The sequence below is a fragment of the Callithrix jacchus genome, chromosome X (assembly GCF_049354715.1).
Source record: "Callithrix jacchus isolate 240 chromosome X, calJac240_pri, whole genome shotgun sequence".
Lineage (NCBI taxonomy): Eukaryota > Metazoa > Chordata > Mammalia > Primates > Cebidae > Callithrix > Callithrix jacchus.
Genome location: NC_133524.1, coordinates 107,832,883 through 107,844,066, shown reverse-complemented (window position 1 = coordinate 107,844,066; position 11,184 = coordinate 107,832,883). Strand labels below are relative to the sequence as shown.

At 38.0% G+C, this 11,184-nt stretch overlaps 1 pseudogene; it reads right to left on the bottom strand.

The window, feature by feature from the left end:
- Positions 1-8,815: 8,815 nt before the first annotated feature.
- LOC100397873 (high mobility group protein B1 pseudogene) lies at positions 8,816-9,410 on the bottom strand (annotated as a pseudogene).
- Between the last annotated feature and the right edge of the window lie 1,774 nt (positions 9,411-11,184).

Below are 11,184 nucleotides of genomic sequence, written 5' to 3'. Positions count from 1 at the left end.
CTACCTCCACCTTCAATAAACCTTTTGCAAAAGGCCATGAAGGAGAAGCACATTGAGTTAGCCATGCCGTCACATTTCTTATCTTTTCTCTTGTGCCTATTTCGTCACTTACTGGTGCCAATACCAAGGCAAGCGTAAAAATGGACAAATGAAAGCAGGGGTAATAAGGAGATGAAAAATGAAAAAAAAAAAAAGCAGTGTGTATCTCAAAGAAAGATGGTGAAATAACATGCACAAGACAAAAGGTAAGAAGAAATGTGATGGTATGGGTGAGTCAATTTTGTTTCTCCTTTGTAGCCTTTTAGAAAAGAGCCCCAAATGATTTGTGCGCATATTGAAGTGTGTGAGGCACTGATGTAGTAAAAATAACTCTGGATTTAGACTTGGAAAACCAGATTTCTTTCCTTGCTTCTGTCACTCTGTGGTTTAATAAATTTATCCAAGTGACTTCCTTTCCCTGAGCTTCAGTTTTCTCATGAACAAAATGAAAGATTCAACCAGAATCTCTTGGTGGCTTCTGAAGGTTTTTAAACCCCAAAGTTCTAGGATTCTAATTAACAGTGAACACTTGATCTTGGGTGCTTCCTTGTAAATATAAATAGCTCAACTTCCTTCAGATTAATGAAGTTTATGATTGAAAACCAGGTGGTCTCTGGGAGGCCGAGGCGGGTGGATCACGAGGTCAAGAGATCGAGACCATCCTGGTCAACATGGTGAAACCCTGTCTCTACTAAAAATGCAAAAAATTAGCTGGGCATCGTGGCGCGTGCCTGTAATGCCAGCTACTCAGGAGGCTGAGGCAGGAGAATTGCCTGAACCCAGGAGGCGGAGGTTGCGGTGAGCCGAGATCACACCATTACCCTCCAGACTGGGTAACAAGAGCGAAACTCCGTCTTAAAAAAAAAAAAAAAAAACCATGTGGTAAACATTGGCTTCCTTGGATATTTCCAATTCCTCCTTTCAGTTTGCCCCAACTCCAGTGGCCCCTCCAGGCATTCTGAGATGAGGTGGTCATGGTTGTCACCATTCCAGTTTTGCAAAGTGAGCCCGCATGAAACTACAGGAGAAGGTAGCTGTGCTGATGGTGGGAAGAAACCAACATTTGAAGTTTTGCCTCCAGAGCTAGAGTGGACAAAGGTAAATTATCAAGACAAAGAGAAATACGGATCGTTTCAGAAAGTGATCTCAGTTGACCTGGCATTTCCTCCTCACAGGATCACTTAAGAATAAAGTATTAATTTTACCCTCAGTGTTGATTTTACTCTTTCTGGTCTTCCATCTCTGAATTAAGGTCAAGTTGACCCTACCACCATTTAACCATGGCAAACAGCTCCCACTTCTTGATGGCAAGAGTGACAATGAATTTGTGGCCATTTAAAAAAAATCTCTATAGTATCCAGGAGATAAATAACACTGACGGAACTCTCTTAACACTGCCAAGGATTCCTTTTTCCCATGTAGCTTGGGGTCCACACAAGAAAGGAAGCTCAGCTCACATCATATCTTAGTTCAATGGATCTTAAAATTTTGGCCAAAAAGCAGAAAACAAGTGAGAACATGGAAAAAACTGTTCATGCTTTCTCTCTGTCTCCTAACCTCTCTTTTAAAACTCCCTTTCCCCCTCTTTCTCCTTCCCATTTTTATAAGATCTAGATGAAAAACACCCACTCTCTGTCCCCTTTCCCCTGAGCTGCTCCCTGATCCTGCTCAAATTTTCACGAGCTGGGGAATGGTGTCTTCCTGCACCAATCCTTTGGGATCAGAAAGAATAAAAAGAGCAAACTATGCAGAAAAGAAGGGATCCAAGAGAGCCAAAAGAAAACAAGGGTTTGTTTGCCTTACACCAGTTCTATTTATAGTTCCTATACTCCACCCTAGCAGGGTGGTCTAATTGTGTGGCTCTATGGACTCCAGAACTCTGCTTTATTTTTGATCCACACCAGAGCTCCTACTATGAGCAGGGGGAGAGACTTTTAGTTCCCCACTTCTCTCCCTTTCCAGAGTTACAATGTGTGCCACTCAGCTAACATTTATTACTTATTCTGTGCCAGGCACTGTGCCAAATACTTTACACTCATTATCCCATTTAAGCCTCTCAGCAACCCTATGAGGTACATAACATCATTCCTGATGGCAGGTGAGAAAACCAAGGTATGGTGAGTTGAAATAACTTGTTCTGGCTCACAATGTTAGTATAAAGTAGAACTTGGTTTAGAACCCAGGCAATCGGACCCCAAAGCCTGTGGAAATCTCTGTATTTATCTCAGCTGTGCAAGAGGGACAATAGTAGTTATCATAAAGCTATAAGAACAGTATATTTATAGTCAGTAAGACTTTTGCTTAAGGGCTATATGCAACTAACTGGTATAAATAACCAATATCAATAAAAGTAGATTTTTAAGAGAGGCTGGGTGATAATAATGGCAGTTAACATTAACCAAAAGCTTAAAACGTGCCAGGAGCTAATGAAGTATTTTACTTATATTAATTTGTTAAATACAACGACCTGGGTGGTAGGTAGTATTGTTATTATATTTTATCAAATATAATGTTGAGTAATACAGAGCATAGAGAAAGTAAGTAACTTTCCCACAATTGAACCGAAAGTAAGACACAGCAAAGATTTAAACACAGGCAGCTAAACTAGGAAGTACATGCTCTTAACTATTATGCAATACTGCCTCTCTTGATTGTATCTGCTCTTGAAACTTGAAATTATAGACACTATTAATCTTTCTGGGAAGATGAAGGAATATAGCCTCCCCTAAAAGTACACGGTATTAAACATCTAAGAACTATTTTGGTCAAGGTCTTGCATCCCCGCTGACAAGAGTTTTATTTTATTTTGCTTTTTTATTAGTCTAGTAACAGTACTTGGCATGTAGTAGATGCTCAATAACCAGTTTTATGATGGCGTTATTATATCACGGAATCATACTTATGAGCTTCAGGGTCATGCAAGCTAAATCAAAACAGACCGCTTCCTTCCTGCTCAAATGTGGTGAGCAGCATCAGTGCATGAGGCTGTGTCCCAAGCATTTGGGGAAACACAAGGTATAAAATCAGTCATTAATAGCTCTGCAAAAGACCTGATCTTATTATTTCTTGTATGTTTGCAGCACTACTCTTTTCCTCTAGAAAGATTATCTTTTTATATCCGATCCCCTAATTCTGGAGTTCTTAGGTTGCCATAAGTTAGTTTTTCTGTTTTTTCTTTACTCCTATCCCCACTTTTCTAGGTATGTTTTCTCCTATGGAGATGGCTCTCTGCCTTGCCATATTCCAACTACCATGCCTGGGGAGTTGCAGCTGCCAACCAGTTTGTTACCAGTTTGTTAGAGGAATGAGGGCAGAAACCTAACATGGATGCAGCTTGCCTTTTCTTTCATATGGTACTTTCAGTGACTGTCAACCCATCAGTCTTCCGCATCAAGTACAAGTCTTTCTGATTTTTCAGGTCATTTATATCTGGCCCCACCCTAATTCATCAACCCCATTTCTCCCTGCTCCTATATAAAGATCTTCTGTCAGGCAGATAGGGCTCTTTCGCAAGAAATGCCCACCTTCTTGTGATTGTTCACTCAATTTTTCCTTCCTCCTGCTACCACTAGCGCTTGTACCAACTCCAGCTAACACTTAGTGGTATTCTTGTAATAGGCACTCATTATCTCATGTATCAGTTTGGAGTTTCCAACTGTATTGTCAGTCTAAAGCTCATGCTATTCTGCTGAAGCACCCTCGATTCCTTTATGTCACCAATATCTACTATCTTCTCAATCCTAGCTTTTCATAAAAGCCAGCTGGTGTCTTTGGCTGGTGTAAGGTGTCTACTCCAGATTACAAAATTGTTAATGAAAGGAAAGATCACACACAGATTAAAAGAGAGGAAGAGTCTCAAATTCATAATCTAAACTCCTGCATCAAGTACCTAAATTAAGAATAAAATAAGTCTAGATTAAGCAAAAAGAAAGAAATAATAAGGAGCAGAAATCAATGAAACTGGAAAAAATGGAAAAAAAATGAAATCAAACGCTAGTGTTTTAAAAAGATAAATAACATTGACAAATGCGTACCAAGACTGACAAAAAAGAGAAAACACACAAATTACTAACATGAAGAATGAAACAGAAGATATCACTACAGATCCTGCAGAAATCAAAAGGATAATAAGGGAATACTATGAGGAAAGTCTATATACATAAATTTGGCCACTTAGACTAAATGGACCACTTTCTTGGAAAACATAAATTATCACAATTTACCTAATACAAAATATGTTATTTGAATAATCCCATAACTAGTAATAATATTGAATTATGATGTTTATAATTTCACAAAAATTTCCAAGCCCAGATGGTTTTACTGGAGAACTATATATCAAATTTTAAAGAAGAATTAACACATTTCCACACAATCTCTTCCAGAAAATGAAAGAGGGAGTAATTTCCAATCCATTTTACAAAACTAAAACTACCCTGATAACAAAATAAAACAAAAATTGTTTTCAAAAAAGAGAAACACAAAGAAAGAGGAAAAGGAAGAAAACTACAGACCATTATCTTTCATGAATATAGATGTAAAAGTCCTTTAAAAATATTAACAAACAAGTCCATGCATGGTGGTTCATGCTTGTAATTCTAACACATTGGGAGGCTGAGGCAGGTGAAGCCTTGAACTCAGGAGACCAGCCTTAGCAACATAGTGAAATTCTTTCTCAAAAAAAAAAAAAAAAACTATCCAGGCATGGTGGCACGTGCCTGTGGTTCAGCTCCTCCAGAGGCTGAGGTAGGAAGATCACTTGACACCAGGAGGTTGAGGCTGCAGTGAGCTGTGATCACGCCGCTGCACTTCAACAGAGCTGGACCCTGTCTCAAAAAATGAATAAACAAACAAAAAATTAATAAGTAAAACTCAGCAATATAGAAAAAGAATTACACATCATGATCAGTGGGATCTACTCATGGTGTGATCACATGGGTAAGCATAAAAGCCAGTAACACTGAACGTTTTTGTTTGTAAATCCTATTTTTTCCCTTTATGATTTAGAAGATGAGTGAATAAATTGATAATTATAAATCTATCTTAATGGGCACACAAATGTGTAAAGATGCAATTTGTGATGATAACAACATAAAGAGAGCATGGAACTATAAAGTAGCAGTGTGAGTGTGTGTGTGCCTGTGTGTGCGCCTGTGTGTGCACGTGTCTGTGTGTGTGTGTGTGTGTGTGTGTGTGTGTGTGTGTGTGTGTGTGTGTGTTTTGAGATAAGGTCTCATGCTATAGCCCAGGATGGGGTACAGTGGTATGAACAAAGCTCACTGTAGCCTGGAACTCCCGGGCTCAAGTGACCCTCCTGCCTCAGCCCCCTTAGTAACTGGGATTACAGGCATGAGCCATCATGCCCAACTTTTACTTTTTGTAGAACGGGGTCTCTCTATGTTTCCCAAGTTGGTTTCAAATTCCTGGGCTCAAGTGATCCTTCCTCATCAGCATCCCCAAGGCAGCAGTATTTTTAATACTCTTGAAAACACGTTTTTGTTAATTCAAACCTGATAGCTGTAGTTAAGGGGTTAATTGCAATCCCCGGAGTGACCACAACAAAACAAATTAAAAACATAGAGAAAAAGAAACAAGAAGGAAATCAACACTAGGGGGAAAAAACAGTGAATCACAAAAAAGGCAGTAATGGAAACAAAGCAAAATTACAGAAGTAAGCCTTTCTTTCCCAGCAGTTACTGTAAATGTTAAGGGAATAAACTTCACAACTAAAAGACAAAATTGATAAAATGGATAAAAAACATGATCCTGTCTATGATCCTGTCTACATATGCTCTGTACAAGAGACTCACTTTAGATAAAAAAAATTACTAATACATGCAGCAGCCTTTTTCTGTTATTTGTACAGATAAATGTGGGATTCATTGAAATGTGCCTTGTTTTTTCTCCTTCCTCACAAAACACCCAAAGAGCATAAGCAGTCTCGCCACAAGACTTTCACCCCACTCAACTCCACCCTATCTGCATTTAGATCTTGCATTTATGTTAAAGAGTCTACCTCCTACCTAGCAGGGATCAAAGTCATATCTCAAGGCTCAGATCTACAAATGGATTTCAGGTTTTAATATGACGAAGAGACAGGGATAGGATGTGGAGGACTGGGGAAGGAAGGGTAGAGCAAAAGGACCTTTGCTATACCCTTGATAAAATATACAACATACAACCTGGGAAATAAAAGAAGGGTTCCTGGAATATGATTGGACCTGTTTTTTCTTTTCTTTTCTTTCTTCTTCTTCTTCTTCTTTTTTTTTTTTTTTTTTTTTTTTTTTTTTTTTTTTGCACCTGCCCACATAACTTTACAAATAAATCAAAGAATAGGTAACTGGCTCTTTTTACTAGTCTAGAAATGCTGATTCTCGTCTTCTGAGAAATGAGTGATTTTTCTCTTCTCGTAAAAAATAAAGCAGAGCTCTGCAAATTATCTGAAAGACAGCAAGGTTCTCCCCTGATTAATTTTCTTATGTCACCTTGTTCTTCTTACCAAATGTGGAAAGCATGTGGTGTGCTTCAGTTTCAAATAAGGGCTGCTGGCTTGGATTCATGAAGGCTTTTCCTTGTTACTTTTTTGTTGTTGCTGTTTGAAGGAGAGGATTTCAGTTAAATTTCAAAGATACATAAAAGTTGAAAGAATTTTACAGTTAACACTTGTTTACCCAACATCTAGATTCTACAATATTCCATTGTATGGATGTATAAGAGTTACCACTTATTGAAGGATATTTGTGTTGTGTCTAAATTTTGGGTATTTTTCTTGTTACTTATTTCTTGTTTGAAGGAAAGGATTTTAATTAAAATTTTTTCCAATATTTTTCCAATTCTCCAATTTTTTGGTGATTATTAATAGTACCTCTATAAACATTCATGCCCAGGGTTTTTATGTATTGTTATTTAACATTTTATTTCCTTCTTTTAAAAAGCAAACTATGCAATGACTAGTATATTAGTATCATCCAGGACTGAGATTTTCAGTATTATTCCTGAAACTACATAAAAAGTACAAATAAAAAAAGTAAGTCAAAATTATTTAACAAAACAATACTCCATCACAAAAGCATGTAGAATTACAAGAATGCCATTTTAAAATACTGGTACTTTAAGATAAAGATAATCTCAAAAACCACAACATTGTCAAATTTCCCTAACCTGCTAAGCAGAGAAGCTGACTCGAATTAATAAGTTTAAAGAAAACTCGAATTTGAATAAATCGAATAATTCATACTGAGATGCAAAGCTTAAGTGTCTTCTTTCATCACATCTATTTGATTTATAAAGAGGTAAACCACACTATAGGAAAATATACCCTATTTTAAATCTGACATTGTCATTTTAAAAGCTGGCCCAATCAATTAGAAATGATTTTAATAGGGAGTCTCAAGTTTCCTGAACAATTATTATTTAGAGAAACAGGAAAAGACCTTTACAGCTAGATACAGATTGTATCTGCTCTTGAAAGCAAAATGAACCTTGTATCTCATTTGGAACTGTGGAGACCACTGGGCTTCTGCATCTCTCTTGCTGGAAATTACTTGGCCATCTTGGAAAACCCCTTCAGTTCTTCTTTTATGTAGGAACTGCAAAATGTAACTACCATTACATGGTAATGGGAGTGAAGGAATACAGAGTTCTCATGTAATAATTAAAACATACTTTGTTATTAGTCCTTCAAACACAGACTTTCAAAATGTTTGATTCTCATAACCCCTTGTTGTGAGTAGCTTGGTTACTCTTCACTTTATAAACATAAGTGGGTTATATGAAATTTGTTATCAACTGTTCAAGATTTAGAGATTCAGTTATGGATGAAAACGGTCTCAATTTGACTTTTATTACTCCCATGACGAGAAGCAGGGTATCTAGATAAAACCTTCTTATCAGCTAACTATATGAAAAGATAAATACTGTAAAATCATGTGATACAAAATAGACAAAAGCAAAAGACTAGCTTCCCCCTCAGAAAGGAAAATTTCAGGCCTATGTAAAGGACAACCATACTAATTTTTAAAATTATATTTACTTAGAAGCTTTAGAAAGTCAGCCGGGTGCGGTGGCTCACATCTGTAATCCCAACACTTTGGGAGGCTGACGCCTGAGGTCAGGAGTTTGAGACCAGCCTGCCCAACATAGTGAAACCTCATCCCTACTAAAAATACAAAAAGTTAGCCGGGCATGGTGGCCGGCACCTGTAATCTCAGCTACTAGGGTGGCTGAGGCAGGAGAATTGCTTGAACCCAGGAGGTGGAGGTTGCAGTGAGCCTAGATTGCACCACTGCACTTCAGTCTGGGCGACAAGAGCAAAACTGCATCTCAAAAAAGAAAAAAGAAAGAAAAAATATTTAGAATGTCAAACAAAACAGTTGCAACATTTTTGCAATTATAAATTAGTTTTTGATAAACAAAACAACAACTACTTTGTATAATCTGCATCAGAGGGAACTGAAGATGAAAACAACACCATCCCATCTATAACTAATTTGTGCTGTGCACCAGCAAAACCCTGCTTTAAATTTTCATGCCAATTTGTAACCCCTGTGCTGTAACAGGCAAGATTAGTGGCTACTGAAAATACCATCAGGATAGGGCTAGCTAACTACACATTTGGCAGCGTGCTAACTATACAAAAGAAAAAGACATTGTACAGTTGTTAAACAAATCTTACATAGCCGTACATTTCAATTTTTTTTCTTTAAAAGGACTAAATTGTGTACAGGAAGGTTGAATGGTTTTCAGAGAAGAAAAAAAAACCTACATTAGAACCAACTTATTCATCATCATCTTCCTCCTCAACATCATACTGTTCATCTTCCTCCTCTTCATTCTTCTTTTTTCAGCCCTGACTACTTTATTTTTTGCTGCATCAGGCTTTCCTTTAGCTCCGTGTGCAGTAATATCCTTGTCATATTTTTCCTTCGGCTTTGCAGCCTTCGTTTCATATGGCTGCTTATCATCTGCAGCACTGTTATTCCACATGTCTCCCATTTTCTTTGCAACGTCACTAATGGATAGGCTGTGATGTTATTGTTTGATTTTTGGGTGATACTCAGAACAGAACAAGACAAAGGCTGGAGAAGGCCTCTTGAGTGTGTTGGGATCCTTAAACTGTTTTGTTTCCCCTTCAGGAGGGATTTAGGTTTCTTTTCTCTTTTGTAACGGGCCTTCCCCGATCTTGCTATGTCTTCAAATTTTCCTTTCTCTTTGCAGACAGGTTTCCACTTCACTGAGCACTTCTTAGAAAACTCTGAGAAATTGACTGAATCTTCTGGGTGCTTCTTTTTGTGCTCCTCCTGGCAAGTTTGCACAAAGAATGCATATGATGACATTTTGCCTTTCAGCCTCTTAGGCTCTCCATTGGCCATGTTTACTTATTATTTAATCAGCAAGGCACAGAGTCCCCCAGTGCCCATCCAACTCTCACTTGCCCGGGCACTGTCTCTATGAAGCCCAATGTATTGCAATCCCATCTTACTTTTAACATCCCAAATTCTTTAATATTGTCGTGATTTTTAAAAAAATTATGGCTATCTAGGTTTCTACATAGATAAATTTAATCTGTCAGCTATGGAAAATTATATTTTCCAAAGATAGAGGTGACCATATCTCTTATCCCACATGCTCTTTTGCAGTGTGACATTGCCACTCCCCTATCAAGAGGTGCTGTCTAATTCTTTTCCCCTTGAATGTGGGATGGCCTTAGTGACTTGTATTAATCAATAAAATGTGGTAGAAGTGACATTGCATGGATTCTAAGGCCAGGTCAGATTTTGAGGCACAAAAGACAATACAGCTTTCACGTTCTCTTGGAATGCTCACTTCTGAATATGCTATGGAGAGGTCATTTGTAGGTGCTATGGTCAACAGTCTTCACTAAGCAGTCTTTGAGTTATTCCAGTTCAAATGCCAGATGTGAATGAAGATGCTACCAGAGGCTTCCAGCCTACTAGATTTGAGTCATCCCCTGCTATTCAAGACATTCCAGCCGAGGCCTCAGATAACATAAAGCAGACAAGTCATTCTTGCTGCTTACCCAGGTTTTTGTGTGAACAGAAGTTTACATTTCTCTGGAGTAAATACCCAGGAGTATGTTTAAAAACAAAATTTCAATAAATTGAGTGCAAAGATTTAATTGGATTTTATTAACAATTCATTAATTAGGCAACTTTTTTTTTTTTTTTTAAAGACAGAGTCTTGCTCTGCTGCCCAGGCTGGAGTACAGTGGCATGATGGTGGCTCACTGCAGCCTTTAATTCCTGGGTTCAAGCAATTCTCATGCCTAAGCCTCTGGAATAGCTGGGATTACAGGCACATGCCACCACACCTGGCTAGTTTTGGAACTTTTAGTGGAGATAGGGTTTCGCTATGTTGGCCAGGCTGATCTCGAACTCCTGACCTCAAGTGATCTGCCTGCCTTGGCCTCCCAGAGTGCTGGGATTACAGGCATGAACCACTATGCCTGGCTGAGGCAACATCTTATCTACAAAACAGAAAGGCACTCCACTGGGCATGGCAGAATCGTTGATTTATATAAGCTAGTTTAAGCAGAAACAAGAAAACTGATATAATAGTGTAAAAAGTAGATTGGTTAACATCAAGTTACCGCAGGTATCTTTCTTTATAGCAGAAAAGCCTTCCTTATCATACCTTCTCAGGTTGACTGGGCCCCTTGGAATTGGTTGCTGTGAATCTCTTGTTCTTTTCAAAACTGGCCAGAGTTTAAGTTCAGTTTGGTTACATGGTACTTAATACAAGTGACTCAATTCTGGTTTGCTCTGGTCTGTTGGGTCTAGTGCAGGAGCTCAGTCCAAAACAATGGCCTCACTTAAATTCTATTTAACAAGTAGGATTACTCAGCCATATGGTAAGTATATGATTAATTTAAAAAAAACTGCCAAACTGTTTCCCAAAGTGATTGCACAGTTCTGTATTCCCACCAGTAATATATGAGAGGTCCTGTTGTTTGCAATCTTCACCAGCACTTGGGATCATCATTATTTTTAACTTTAGCCATTCTAATAGTGTTCAGTGATAGCTCATTGTGACTTTAATTTGCATTTTGCTAATTGCAAATAATGCTGACAAAAAATTTATGTGCTTATTTTCCATCCATATATACACTTTAGTAAAATGTCTGTT